The sequence below is a fragment of the Lupinus angustifolius genome, chromosome LG11, assembly GCF_001865875.1.
Source record: "Lupinus angustifolius cultivar Tanjil chromosome LG11, LupAngTanjil_v1.0, whole genome shotgun sequence".
In the NCBI taxonomy this organism is placed as follows: domain Eukaryota; kingdom Viridiplantae; phylum Streptophyta; class Magnoliopsida; order Fabales; family Fabaceae; genus Lupinus; species Lupinus angustifolius.
This window is the reverse complement of record NC_032019.1, coordinates 6,326,174-6,340,244: the sequence shown is the minus strand read 5'-3', so window position 1 is coordinate 6,340,244 and position 14,071 is coordinate 6,326,174. Positions and strand designations below refer to the sequence as shown.

The 14,071-nt window shown below is 36.6% G+C and overlaps 1 pseudogene; it reads right to left on the bottom strand.

Annotated features, from left to right (window-relative positions):
* LOC109360143 lies at positions 11,391-12,651 on the bottom strand (annotated as a pseudogene).

Below are 14,071 nucleotides of genomic sequence, written 5' to 3'. Positions count from 1 at the left end.
TTTGTTCATAACTGATTGCAACTGATATTAATCGATTATAAGACATGTTAATCGATTAACATGTTTCTTGAAAACAGTTTTTCAGTTATGGCTTAATCAATTAATAACTTGCTTAATCGATTAATAAGCAGAAATCATGAGAGGTTAGCTAGTGTAATTCTTTTTAATCGATTATATCTTTCTTTAATCGATTAACGGATTTCAACAAGACTTAATCGATTATCAAATGAGTTAATCGATTAATATTGTTTGAAAATGATTTTTCTTAAATATATGATAAACACCCAATATGATGAAAAAGTATGCAACATGATTTTCGAAATGATTGATTCCTTTATGCACAAAACCATGTATACCTAATGCAAATGCATGAATCTTACTTATCACACACACATATATATGTAGATGTGATGCATCAACCTATGTGATTTTCATTTTAGTCTTTTTGTGAGACTTCCATCTTGGGTATACCTAACCTAAACTCAATACTAGGCAAACATCTTAGGACTCTAGAATATAAAAACACAATTCTAAGTTATATGACGTTGACCTTGAGTTTTGGTATGTTGTTTGTTGAGATGTCCAAGTCTTTAAGCTTCCATATTACACCTTGTCTTCATCAAAACTTAGTAGGTTGGTTATAATAACATCCTTTGACTATTTGTCATTTCATTTTTAGATTTAAACTTGTGGCCTATCGACATTTGTAAACAATTTTATCATTGTATTGAGTAGCAATTAAAACCATATTTAAAACTTCTTATTATAAACATGACGTGGAAAATAACTTCAAATCTGGAACATGATCAATTGTTGATATAGGAGGTGGTTTGAGGCATATGAGATCTTTTCATTGGAAAAATTTTAAACAAAAAAATGATGATAAGGCTTCATACCAAAACACACCTACTCATTAGGGATGGCAAATAGTGTGACAATGATATTCAAACTTGGAAGTAATAGTTATAATGGGTCGAGTGAGTCTATCTTTAGAACTCATTAGAAATTGGGGTAAGAGGCCCGCGACCAAAATATCATATCCGCATCATTCAAGTTAAGGGTCAAGGCCCAAGACGTAAGGAATCATTCAAGGACAATGCTTAAAAATAGGGTGCGTAGGATCAGACTCTATCCACTTACTCAGTTTGATTCGATTATGATTGGTTCCAAATAGTATTGGGTCTCATCAGATTTAAGGTTGAGTTCGGGTTTAAAAATTGGACTTGTACACTATTTAGGGCTAGGTAAAAGAGATAAGCATGACCCGGTCTGACACGACCCATGATCACTCACTTACTATGTTTATATATGTTTTTATTTAATTGTGTATAAAATAATTACATCTCTTTTGTCAAAAATATCATCGATTCTATAATTTTTCATCATAATACATTATTAACAATACATGTGCATATATAATTTCATATGCCAAATAAGATATCCATAATAATAAGTAAAATATTGAGAAAATTTTATCAAAAAGAGACATGCATTATATTTAATCAGGTTTAGGGTTGGGTACGAGTTCAAAGGTTGTCCCAATCAAAATTTGGGGTCAAGTTAGTTTAAGGTCTAGAAACGGGTCCAAGTTAAAAAAAATAACCCTACCGACATTTAGGTCGGGAAAGAGACAAGTCTTACCTGACTCAATTCAGCTCATATTTAGAAGGGTACAAGGAGCATGTCCAAGGGCCTTCTTGTTAATTTCCTCCCGATGAAATTTTATAATTTCAAAATAAGTAAAAAGCCTAATGAGATTTTAAACTATCATGATGTAAAACTTAGAGAGTCTAAAGAAGAAAATGTTGATTCTTCTATTCACTGTGAGCAATATTTTTTAGAATTAACAATCACACACCCCAAAATAATAATTCCTTACTCATAAGGTAAAAATTACTCTTAGTTAAACAAAAAAAAACAATGTCTAACACTAGTCATAGTTTTGAGGGGCAAGTTTGCCATGAAATCTAGGTCCTTGCTTTTCCCTCTAACTAAGAAACGGCTCTCCTCGCACAAGACATCGTACCAGTAAACTTATTTAGCCAATGCATTCTGGTAACCAAAAAATACATGAATAATGATGACCAATACTGAAACCATTTGAAAGAATGCATATAACATGCATTTTATTATTAATTTATGTAATACCCTTCATTGTACTTTTGTAAGAGATATGTCTTTACATCTACATTTGCATACTTATATATACATATTAAAAGCGTTTTTTTCTGATGCAATTTTTCCTTAATTTGGGTAGGACGGCTAAATTAACATGATCCCTCTAAATCAGAAGATTTATACAACAATTATTTAAAAAAAAAAAAAAATTGTACCCAATATGATACTTCTTTGTATCAGATTGCACGTTCTGCATCCACACGTATATTTGAATAGCACTAGCTTCTAAAACTTTCTTTTAACTGATTTTTCTTCTTCTTTGTATTGTTCGCCGGAAATTGTTTAGAATCGCGAGTATTGTGGTACCCAAAAGGAAAATATAACTAACTGCTTTGTGGAACCTGTGAGGAAAGTGCATGCAACTAAATAAGAAATTTAGCATTATTATTATTATTAGAGTAAATTATATTGATACTCATAAGTTTTAGCAAAATTATACAAATTATCCCTTATTTTTTTATTCCTATACAAACCCCGTAATTTTTTGTACTTTCATTATACTGATTACCACTGCAAGAGAAATAAATGTAATCTTTTAAACAAAAAATGTGATAAATGCAATTAAGTTAAACAAAAATAGTATATTGTGGAGACAAGTCCAAATAATATATGAGTCGATACCTCTTTGTTATTTTTAGTTTTTTACGATATAGTATAAGAGCGATTTAAACAATATCTCTTTAGAATTGTTGATGCATTTTGTAACAAAAAATAATAAAGATATATTGATTTGTATATTATTTGAATTTTTTCTCATAATATACTATGTTTTGTTTAACTTAATTGCATTTATCATATTTTTTATTTAAAAAATTACACTTATTTCTCATGGAGTGGTGATCAGTGTAATAAAAGTATAAAAAAGTATGAGAGATTTGTGTAAATGTAAAAAAGTGATAGATAATTTATATAATTTTATTAAAACTGAGGAGTTATTATTATCACTGTTGTAGTGTACAGGCCATAAGAAACTTGTTTCAGAATAAAATATAAAATTTTATAAATTGTCAACTTTGACTAATTATGTAACCATTTATTGAAAACAAGTAGTTGGACTAAAACATTGTCAACATTATATTTTAAGCAAGGAGGAACTGGTCAAGGGCATCTAGCGTAGTAATTCATGAATGTCAACTGCAATAAATAAGCATGTGAAGTATATATGTGATTAAGATAAATGGAATTCCTATAAATTTTAGCATGTGTTTTTTCACATAAAGTCTTACAATAAACTTGTATAAAAATTAAGTTATGGTGCCTAATAATTTGATACATGAACCTTTGTGTGTGACTAATTAACTTGACCACGGCAAAGATGCTTTGAAAAGTTTGAAAATAATCCCATCTAAAATGAAATATTATTTTGAAAAGAAACAATCTGATCAGCAACATAATTTTGCATTAATTAAGTAGTGTTGATTTCATAATTCCATATACCCACACATCACTTCTACCCTTTTTTCACACAAACATGTTATTTAACCACCCAAACCTCAACCTTACCTACACTTTTCCCACGTAGCCTATACCACCAAAACTACAGTTAAATATTTTGGATGGTACCGAACTACTGGATTGGTTGTTTCAGGTAGAACATTTTTTTCAATTATATCAGATTCCTCCAGGACAACGTCCGAATATAATTTCATTTTATATGCAGGGTGAAGCACTTAGCTGATTTAAATGGGCCTTTTATAATTCCACATTCACTGATTGGGAAAGTTTTATACGTGCATTGGAGATCAGATTCGGTCCTTTCACTTATCAGAACCACCAGGTAGAGTTATTTAAACTCCGTCAAACTGGAACAGTGGCCAAATATCAGCATCAATTTGAGAAAATATGTAACCGGATTTGGGGACTCGCTCCGAACGTTGTGCTAAACTGTTTTCTTTCTGGTCTAATACCAGGAATTAGGCATGAATTGGCCATTCTGTGCCCACTCATTTAGCGGAAGCAATGGGACTAGCGAAATTGGCGGAGTCCAAAATCAAGGATTCCAAACCCGCATATACATGACCTACTCATTTTGTTCCCCAACCTTCCGCTACCGCAAACAATGGGCCAAATCAGATTCCTCTCACAATACCAATTAAACGTCTTACCACTTCCCATATGCAGGAAAGACGGGCCCAAAACTGTGTTATAACTGTGATGAGAAGTATTTTCAAGGCCACAAATGCCAAGGTCGACAATTTTTAATACTATTGGTGGATGACTCAATAGGTGAACTCGAGGATGTGTTGATTTCATTAGAGCCCGTTGAGACTAATCCAGAACCATCTGCCGCCGAACTTATCCATTTTCAACTGTCCGAGCAGACATTGGAAGGACAACCCTCTCCAAAAACTTTGCGGTTCACTGGATCCATTGCAGGGCATGGGTTCACTGTTTTGGTGGATACCAGAAGTTCCCACAATGTTATCCAACCCCGTTTGGCCCATTACTTACAATTGGAGATATCTCTGACTCTAAAGTTCCCAGTCATGGTTGGAAAAGGCACACACATTTACTGCATTGGTTTGTGTTCTAATACTCCTATCACTCTCCAAAACCAACTTTTTCATATTTCATTTTATCTTTTACCAATTAATGGTGCATATGTGGTTTTCGGTATAGAATGGTTAAGGACACTAGGACCTGTAATTTCAGACTTTGCTATTCCTTCAATGACCTTTACAGTAGAGGACAATACAATTACCTTGCAAGGCGACACCAACTCTTCTAATCACCCAGCAACTTTTCATCAACTTTCTAGATTATTTCACATGGATTTCATAGCCTCCCTCCACATTATACAATTTCTACACTTACACCCCTAACCAAACATTGTTTCACAAAAAAAAAAACCAATAGACCCTAAAATCCAATCCTTACTCACCCAATATAACTATGTTTTCCAAAAACCACACGGACTACCTCCACCATATCTAGAAGACCACCACATTTCACTTCTACCAAATTCCTCCCCAACATCTACCAAACCTTACCGATACCCTCACTTCCAAAAAGACGCTATGACTAAGATGTTAACAGAAATGTTGAATGAAGGAATAGTAATCCCTAGTACAAGCCCTTTCTCCTCACTAGTCTTGTTAGTTAAAAAAAAGATGGTAGTTGGCGATTTTGTGTTGATTATCGCGAGTTAAACTCTATCACTATAAAGAACCGTTTTCTTTTTCCTACAATTGATGAATTATTAGATGAGTTAGGGGGTGCTACAATTTACACGAAAATAGACCTTCACTCAAGCTATCATCATACTAGGGTCCATCCGGAAGACACCCACAAAACTGTTTTTCGGACCTTTGATGGACACTATGAATTTTTGGTTATGTCGTTTGGGCTAACCAATGCGACTTCTACATTTCAGGTTGCAATGAACAATTTACTCAGACCATATCTAAGACAATTTGTTCTGGTGTTTTTTTATGACATTTTGATTTACAGTTCTTCCTTACAAGATCACCTCAAGCATTTACAGATTGTTTTAGACCTATTGGGTTCTAACCAATTTTATGCTAAATCATCGAAGTGTATCTTTGGAGTTAATTCAGTGAGTTATTTGGGTCACATCATTGCTAATAGTGGTGTTCAACCAGATCCAGAAAAGATCCAGGCAGTGGTAAATTGACCACAACCTCATTCACTCACGACACTCAAAGGGTTTTTGGGGCTCACCGACTTTTGTAGAAAGTTTGTTAGAAAATATGCCTTTCTCGCTGCTCCACTCACCGATTTACTAAAGCATAACAATTTTACATGGTCTAGTACAACAGAATTGGCATTTACATAATTAAAAATGGTTATGACTACTACTTCGGCGTTGAATCTGCGTGATTTCAAGTCGACCTTTGATGTTGAAACAGATGCTTCTGCAACTGCCATTGGAGCGGTTCTCTCCCAATGTGGCCATCCGATTGATTTCTTTATTTGGAAAATGTCCCCCAGAATGCAGCATACATTAGTCTACGTCCAAGAAATGTTTGCGGTCACCGAATTTGTCAAGAAATGGCGTCAATACTTAATTGGGAGAAAGTTCAATATATATTCTGATCAACAGAGTTTGAAACACTCGATGACTCAAGCGTCTCACACCCTAGAACAACAAAAATAGGCAACTTGTGTTCTAATACTCCTATCACTCTCCAAAACCAACTTTTTCATATTTCATTTTATCTTTTACCAATTAATGGTGCATATGTGGTTTTCGGTATAGAATGGTTAAGGACACTAGGACCTGTAATTTCAGACTTTGCTATTCCTTCAATGACCTTTACAGTAGAGGACAATACAATTACCTTGCAAGGCGACACCAACTCTTCTAATCACCCAGCAACTTTTCATCAACTTTCTAGATTATTTCACATGGATTTCATAGCCTCCCTCCACATTATACAATTTCTACACTTACACCCCTAACCAAACATTGTTTCACAAAAAAAAAAACCAATAGACCCTAAAATCCAATCCTTACTCACCCAATATAACTATGTTTTCCAAAAACCACACGGACTACCTCCACCATATCTAGAAGACCACCACATTTCACTTCTACCAAATTCCTCCCCAACATCTACCAAACCTTACCGATACCCTCACTTCCAAAAAGACGCTATGACTAAGATGTTAACAGAAATGTTGAATGAAGGAATAGTAATCCCTAGTACAAGCCCTTTCTCCTCACTAGTCTTGTTAGTTAAAAAAAAGATGGTAGTTGGCGATTTTGTGTTGATTATCGCGAGTTAAACTCTATCACTATAAAGAACCGTTTTCTTTTTCCTACAATTGATGAATTATTAGATGAGTTAGGGGGTGCTACAATTTACACGAAAATAGACCTTCACTCAAGCTATCATCATACTAGGGTCCATCCGGAAGACACCCACAAAACTGTTTTTCGGACCTTTGATGGACACTATGAATTTTTGGTTATGTCGTTTGGGCTAACCAATGCGACTTCTACATTTCAGGTTGCAATGAACAATTTACTCAGACCATATCTAAGACAATTTGTTCTGGTGTTTTTTTATGACATTTTGATTTACAGTTCTTCCTTACAAGATCACCTCAAGCATTTACAGATTGTTTTAGACCTATTGGGTTCTAACCAATTTTATGCTAAATCATCGAAGTGTATCTTTGGAGTTAATTCAGTGAGTTATTTGGGTCACATCATTGCTAATAGTGGTGTTCAACCAGATCCAGAAAAGATCCAGGCAGTGGTAAATTGACCACAACCTCATTCACTCACGACACTCAAAGGGTTTTTGGGGCTCACCGACTTTTGTAGAAAGTTTGTTAGAAAATATGCCTTTCTCGCTGCTCCACTCACCGATTTACTAAAGCATAACAATTTTACATGGTCTAGTACAACAGAATTGGCATTTACATAATTAAAAATGGTTATGACTACTACTTCGGCGTTGAATCTGCGTGATTTCAAGTCGACCTTTGATGTTGAAACAGATGCTTCTGCAACTGCCATTGGAGCGGTTCTCTCCCAATGTGGCCATCCGATTGATTTCTTTATTTGGAAAATGTCCCCCAGAATGCAGCATACATTAGTCTACGTCCAAGAAATGTTTGCGGTCACCGAATTTGTCAAGAAATGGCGTCAATACTTAATTGGGAGAAAGTTCAATATATATTCTGATCAACAGAGTTTGAAACACTCGATGACTCAAGCGTCTCACACCCTAGAACAACAAAAATAGGCAACTAAGCTCATTGGGTTCCAATATGAGATCAAGTATAGGAGTGGTACCTCTAATCGAGTTACTGATGTTTTATCTAGATGTGACAACTCTAACCTTCCTCTGTTCTCGACAATCTCCTCTCCATTCCCTCATATATTGGACTAGTTGCATACCTATTATGCTCAACCAGAAGGCCAAACATTCGTACAGAAACATAAGACATATCATAAATGGCAGGAACAATTCCATTTCTCACATGGACTATTATTCTTTAAAAACCGGATTTTTATACCTGCCCATGAGACTTTCTGCCACTCATTGATCCATGAATTTCATGAAACACCACTTGCTGGCCACTCGGGTTGGAAACCAACTTTGTGTCGTTTGACTGCTTCCTTCTACTGGCCCAACATAGCACAAGATGTCAAGGATTACATTCCCACCTGCTCCATCTGTCAATACAACAAGTATGTGCCAAAAATATCAAGGACTGTTACAACCGTTAAAAATTCCATATCAAGTTTGTGAGGACTCATCGATGGATTTTATAACACATTTACCTTGCTCTCATGGACACACAGTAATCTGGGTTGTTGTGGATCGACTAACAAAATATGCCCATTTTATTGCTTTACCTACCAAATTCACGACTGAGACACTGGCTCTCCGATTCTTGAATGAGATTTGTCGTCTTCATGGTGTACCTAAGTCAATCGTGTCCGACAGAGACAAAATTTTCATTAGTACATTTTGGAAATAATTTTTCAAACTACTTGGCACTAAACTATGTTTTAGTACAGCTTACCATCCACAGTCCAATGGACAAACGAAGGTCGTTAACCGCTGCTTGTAGACATATCTCCGGTGTTTCACGGGTACTCATCCAAAGAAGTGGTTTGCACATCTATTCTTGGCAGAGTATTGATATAACACCAATCACCACTCCTCAATAGACCAGTCTTTGTTCGAGGTTCTATATGGTTGTGCACCGCCCACAATCCGCGACTTCATTCCGGGTTCAACACCCAAACAGAAAATACAGGATACAATGCAAACAAAGGGGCAACTGTTAGCTACTTTATAGAAAAATCTACTTTATGCTCAACAAAGAATGAAGGCTCATGTCGATGCAAATAGCACAAATGTTACCTTTGAAGTGGGTGAGTGGGTCCTCATATGGCTGCAACCGTATAGACAGGTCACCGTCTCAAATCGCTCTTCTCACAAGTTGGGTCGCCGGTTTTTTGGACTGTTTTAGGTGTACCGAAGGATCGGTCCAGTGACATATGAACTCTCCTTATCGGAGGACACGCGAATACATCCAGTATTTCATGTGTCCCTGTTGCAGAAGTTTTTTGGTGACCCTCACGGTCCCATTGAAAGGCTCCCTCACAATCTCACACCCACGGAGTCGGCACAACCAGAAGAAGAAGGTCTCCTACCTTTTGGAACAACGGCAATAAGGGTCGTGGAACCCATTCCACCCCTTTGACAATCACAACCGCAAAAAGCCCAAATGAGTCACGGTCCAGACTACACACAAAAAAGTTTTTTTCGTAACATGTTGGTGAGAACACAGTGTTTATAAAGAAACAAAATGGGAAGACACACAGAGGAATAGAAAATATTCAGAATGGTGAAGAAGGAAGAGAATGAGGAGAAGGAGTAGAAGAGAGAGTGGCTACCAAAGAATTCATTTAGAAAACCCCTAAAGTGGGATGATGTAAACCCCTACCCATCGTTAGATGAACCCAAGCCCAAAACCCATTGTGCTTTTCCCCACCCCACCGACCCACCTAATAACCCACTTCCCACACCGAAAACCGCTCCAATCCCACACCCCAACATCATTGCATTAAATCCCCCACCAACCACATTAAATGTCTCTCAGACCCCAAATTCCCCTCTTTCCCCCTTTTCCCCTGTACCGTCCAGATTCACTCCACACCCTCCCCAAGAAATTTTTCAAAATTCAAACTCTCCCTCAAGCCCCATGCCCCTGCCATTTCAGTCCCCAAAACCCTCCCAGTTGTTGGATCCTCTCACATCCTTGCCCACACACATCCCAAAACCTGCACAAATTAATTGCTCATCCACCCTTGTGGCCTCACACGGTTCCCACACACTCTTCCCAATCGTTGAAAACCTTTCCTCCAACCCACCTAATACTCTCAACCCAACCGATCCACCAGCCCATATATCCAGCCCAAATATTTCCAACCTTGAAGACAAGGTTGTTCTTCTAGGGAATGGCAATAATATGGGCCCAACTTCAACACACTCATACAGACCCATCAGGAACAAGCTACCACCTACATGGTTATCTGATTTTATTATGAAGTAATATTTTAAATATGATGTATTAGTTTGAGGCAATCTATAAGACCCAAACTTTAGTAGTAACCCTAAACCTAATAGGTGTTGGTATATATAACCTATTAGCTTCTTAGTAGTAGCTATGAAGAATGTTGTTTTGATTTCTACTAGTTTAATATAAGGAGGAGGAATTATTCAATAACTCTGCTGTTATTTTCTTCTTTTTTAGTGATTAAATATTTACTTAATATCATTCCTCTGATTAAAAAGATATGTATTACTCTTTATATATATACTTCCAATCAACATTTTGAGCGTACATGAATGCATATGGAATTGTGGTTTTAGATCGAGATGATATAGATATTCAGAAATTTTGAGTTGGAGATTCTGTAATAGAGTTGAATGATGCCACATACAAAGGTTCATATGTAAAGTTGACCATTACACGATGAAGGTAATAGGAAAATTCATAAGATTAGAATTTGGATATGGACAATGTACATTGTATCCACAATTATCAACTTGTTCACAATTTCTTAGGCTAGAATAGAGTCACTTGTCCTCAAATTGTGTATTCAATCCTTTCTCATCTAATTAGATTATGATATTTATTTAAAAAAATTAAATAGTAAGAAGCAAAATTTAAATTGCATATTATATTTTATCATGTATTAAAATTTGATTGGATAAAATAGGATTTGGGTACAATTTGGGAACAGCTGATTTACATTCCTTAAGTCATGCCTCCTCTAACGATGGAGTAAGGATTATTTATACAAATACTTAAAAATAATGTGAAATACAATATGTTAGGACTCATCTATGCTTTTGTTGTGCACACATATATCTTTTGAAACCCATGTCCCATTGCCTCCACAAAGAAGAAATAAACTTGAGGTGTTGTTGGTTCATGGAATACATCACATCCCTGCATGAACCATTGAACACTCATCAACACTAACATATATAGTACAATTAAACAGTTCGTTTTTCCTTGTACACTTTTGCTGCACCAAATTTCAGCCTCTTCCTTTCTATCATTTTTATTCCTGATTAATCGAACAATGTAAAAAAAAAATTGGGACCGTTGCCCTATCATTCATTATTTATTAATGAAATATAAGAAACAACTTTGCATTAAAATTACACATATATTAAACTATAAAAAATATACAATTCATCTCTATGCAACTTGCAACTAATTAAACCACCGTTCTTGCACCTCCTTCATCACAAATTCCCAATCTCTCTTTCATTAGTCACAAAACCCAATCATCTAAAAAACACTGAAAAAGAAAGAAAAATAAAAAACTTCATGTCACAAAGCTCCAATGATCTTAGGCTTCTTGGTACACTCTAATGTAATCACTTCCATCTTTCTCCTCTTCCCATGGCACCACCCACCAATCGTAGTAGCATTATTATCATCATTATCACCATTAGCATCAGACCCATGTAGTTTTAAAATATTCACCCCAAAAAGCCGAACCATCTGAACCGGTTCAACAAACCCAACCTCATTATCTTTGCAATCAATATACATCCGCTTATCCAGTTCAGTCGACCTATGGAAACAAACCGTATCACCGGTTTTCAGATTCTTCTATTTAACGAACCGGGTCCACCCTTTAGTGAGAACGTAGCTTTGGCTACTATTCCAATAAGAGTAACGGAACCGCCACTCTTTCCCACTACCGTCTTCAAAGTTCAATAACACACCCTTCTCCGTTGCGATTCCGTTAACGCCGTTTTGTAACGGAAAGTGCTTCTCCGCATGGTGCTTCGGTATAACTAACCTGTTCAGCTTCCCTACGTCACTCGGCGTAACCGTTTTCTCGAACAGCTTCTCACGCGCCTTGTTCCCGCACGCGCTGGATAAATAAACCACGCCACCACCGTTGGTAGCAGCGTTTCCGCGGCTGAGACACTGCTCGTTGATGCCACGGCTGCGCTTACTCTTCTCCAGTTCGTCATTGTAAGTGTGCTTCCTCAGCATGTCGATGATCTCCGATTTCGAATGCGAGTTGAGGAATTCAGTCTCTATGTCATCGTTGCCGCCGTCTTCAACGGCTGCGCCGCCAAGTAGCTTGAAGTTTTTTATGGCGTCCTTGCCACGGAACAGCTGAGCCGCAGTGTCGTAGGCTTTGGCGGCTTCGTCTTCCGTGTTGAAACTGCCCAGCCAAACGCGCTGATGCTTCTCGTAAATCTGAGCACCCCATCGTCCGTTAGGTTGGGGAACTACACCTTTATACTTGGAAGATGGAAGCTTTCGAGACTCCTCTTCTGTGCCACTGCCATCTTCTGATTCTATTGTCGCGTTGACATTACTGCCAACGCAACAAAGATGATTGGAAGGTGACAGTGACATCTTGTTAGATGTTATGGTGAATGGTAATAACCTTGTTGTGGGAGACCGGGTTATAGAGAGTGAGTCACTTGTGGTGCTTTCCTCCATCCATGTTTTTGTTTTTAAACAAATGTTTGATTTGTTGTATTGGTAAAGAAGGCAAAGAGTAGGTTTTGGTTGGTTTGATTGACTATGGAGTAGCAAGAGAGTTGTGTTTGGGTGGGAGTTGGGGTTGTTTGAAGAGGTAATATATATAGGTAGAGCATGTCCCTAGTGAGAGGATTATTTATTAACTTAAGTGGGAAATGAAATATATTTAAGTTGAAATTTTTTTAATAAAAAAGATGAGGAGAAAAGTAATGGTTTAGTTTTGGTTAAAATATGTGTGTGGGAGGGGGAGAAATGGTTATGTGGGTATGGGAGGTCAACTCAAATAGAGATGGGTGGTAAAGATATTAGGAAGATTGAGGTGAGAAATTGGGACTACATAGTAGTAAGGAAGGGAAGAGGTAAAAGAGAATGAAGATAATATGTCCAAGGTTGATCTTTCTAACTCTTTCTTGCCTAATAACATACTGTCACATGTGAACATTTGTATTGAATATTATTTTACTTGCTTGGAGCTGAAATTTTAGAAGATATGATACTATGTTATTCAACGGGACCAGGTTAGCGACACCAACATGAGACAAGTGATCTTCATTCATAAAAGGAAGGGTCGATATGATCTATAGTAGGGGTGAACAGAGGTTAGGTTGGACCGAGTAAAACTTGTCTCTTACACGACTCGAAGTATTAGTCAAGTCAGTTTTTAACCCGGATCCAGCCTTAGACCCGAAGCTAACCTGACCACAAATGTCGATCGAATCAATCATTGAACCCAAACCTAACCTGACCACAAATGTCGATCGGATCAGTCATTGAACTCGAACCAGACTAAATATAATGCATGCTATTTTTAGATAAAGTCTTTTCAATTTACTTATATTTTTCGACTAAATATATATATATATTGTTAATCATGTATATATAATAAAAAATTAGAGAATCGTCAACCAAAGAGATGTCATTACTCTATACACAATTGAATAGAGACACATACAAATATGATGAGTGAGTGATCATGGAATGGGCCATGTCATGCTTGTTCTCGACCCTAAATATTGTTTGAGTCTAATTTTTGAACTCAAACCCAACGATAGAATCGATGAGACCCGATGTAATTTGAGTCCGATCATAACTGGGCCAAACTGGTTAATAGGTAGGGTCCAATCATGTTCATCCTAACTTTATATCAAGTAGAAATAGCAATGACCAATGACTCTTTATGTGTTTGAATTATGGGGTACGTGCCATGAATTGCCAACTTGATGAGGTTCACATGAGGGTGTGAACCTTGATTTAGTTAACTTCATCACATGAATTACCAAATTAACAAAATGGATTATGCTGAGTGTGAATGCTCAATTTTGTCGAGCCCATAAAAGCTCAAAACATTTTTTATCATCAAAATATTTTTCATTAAATA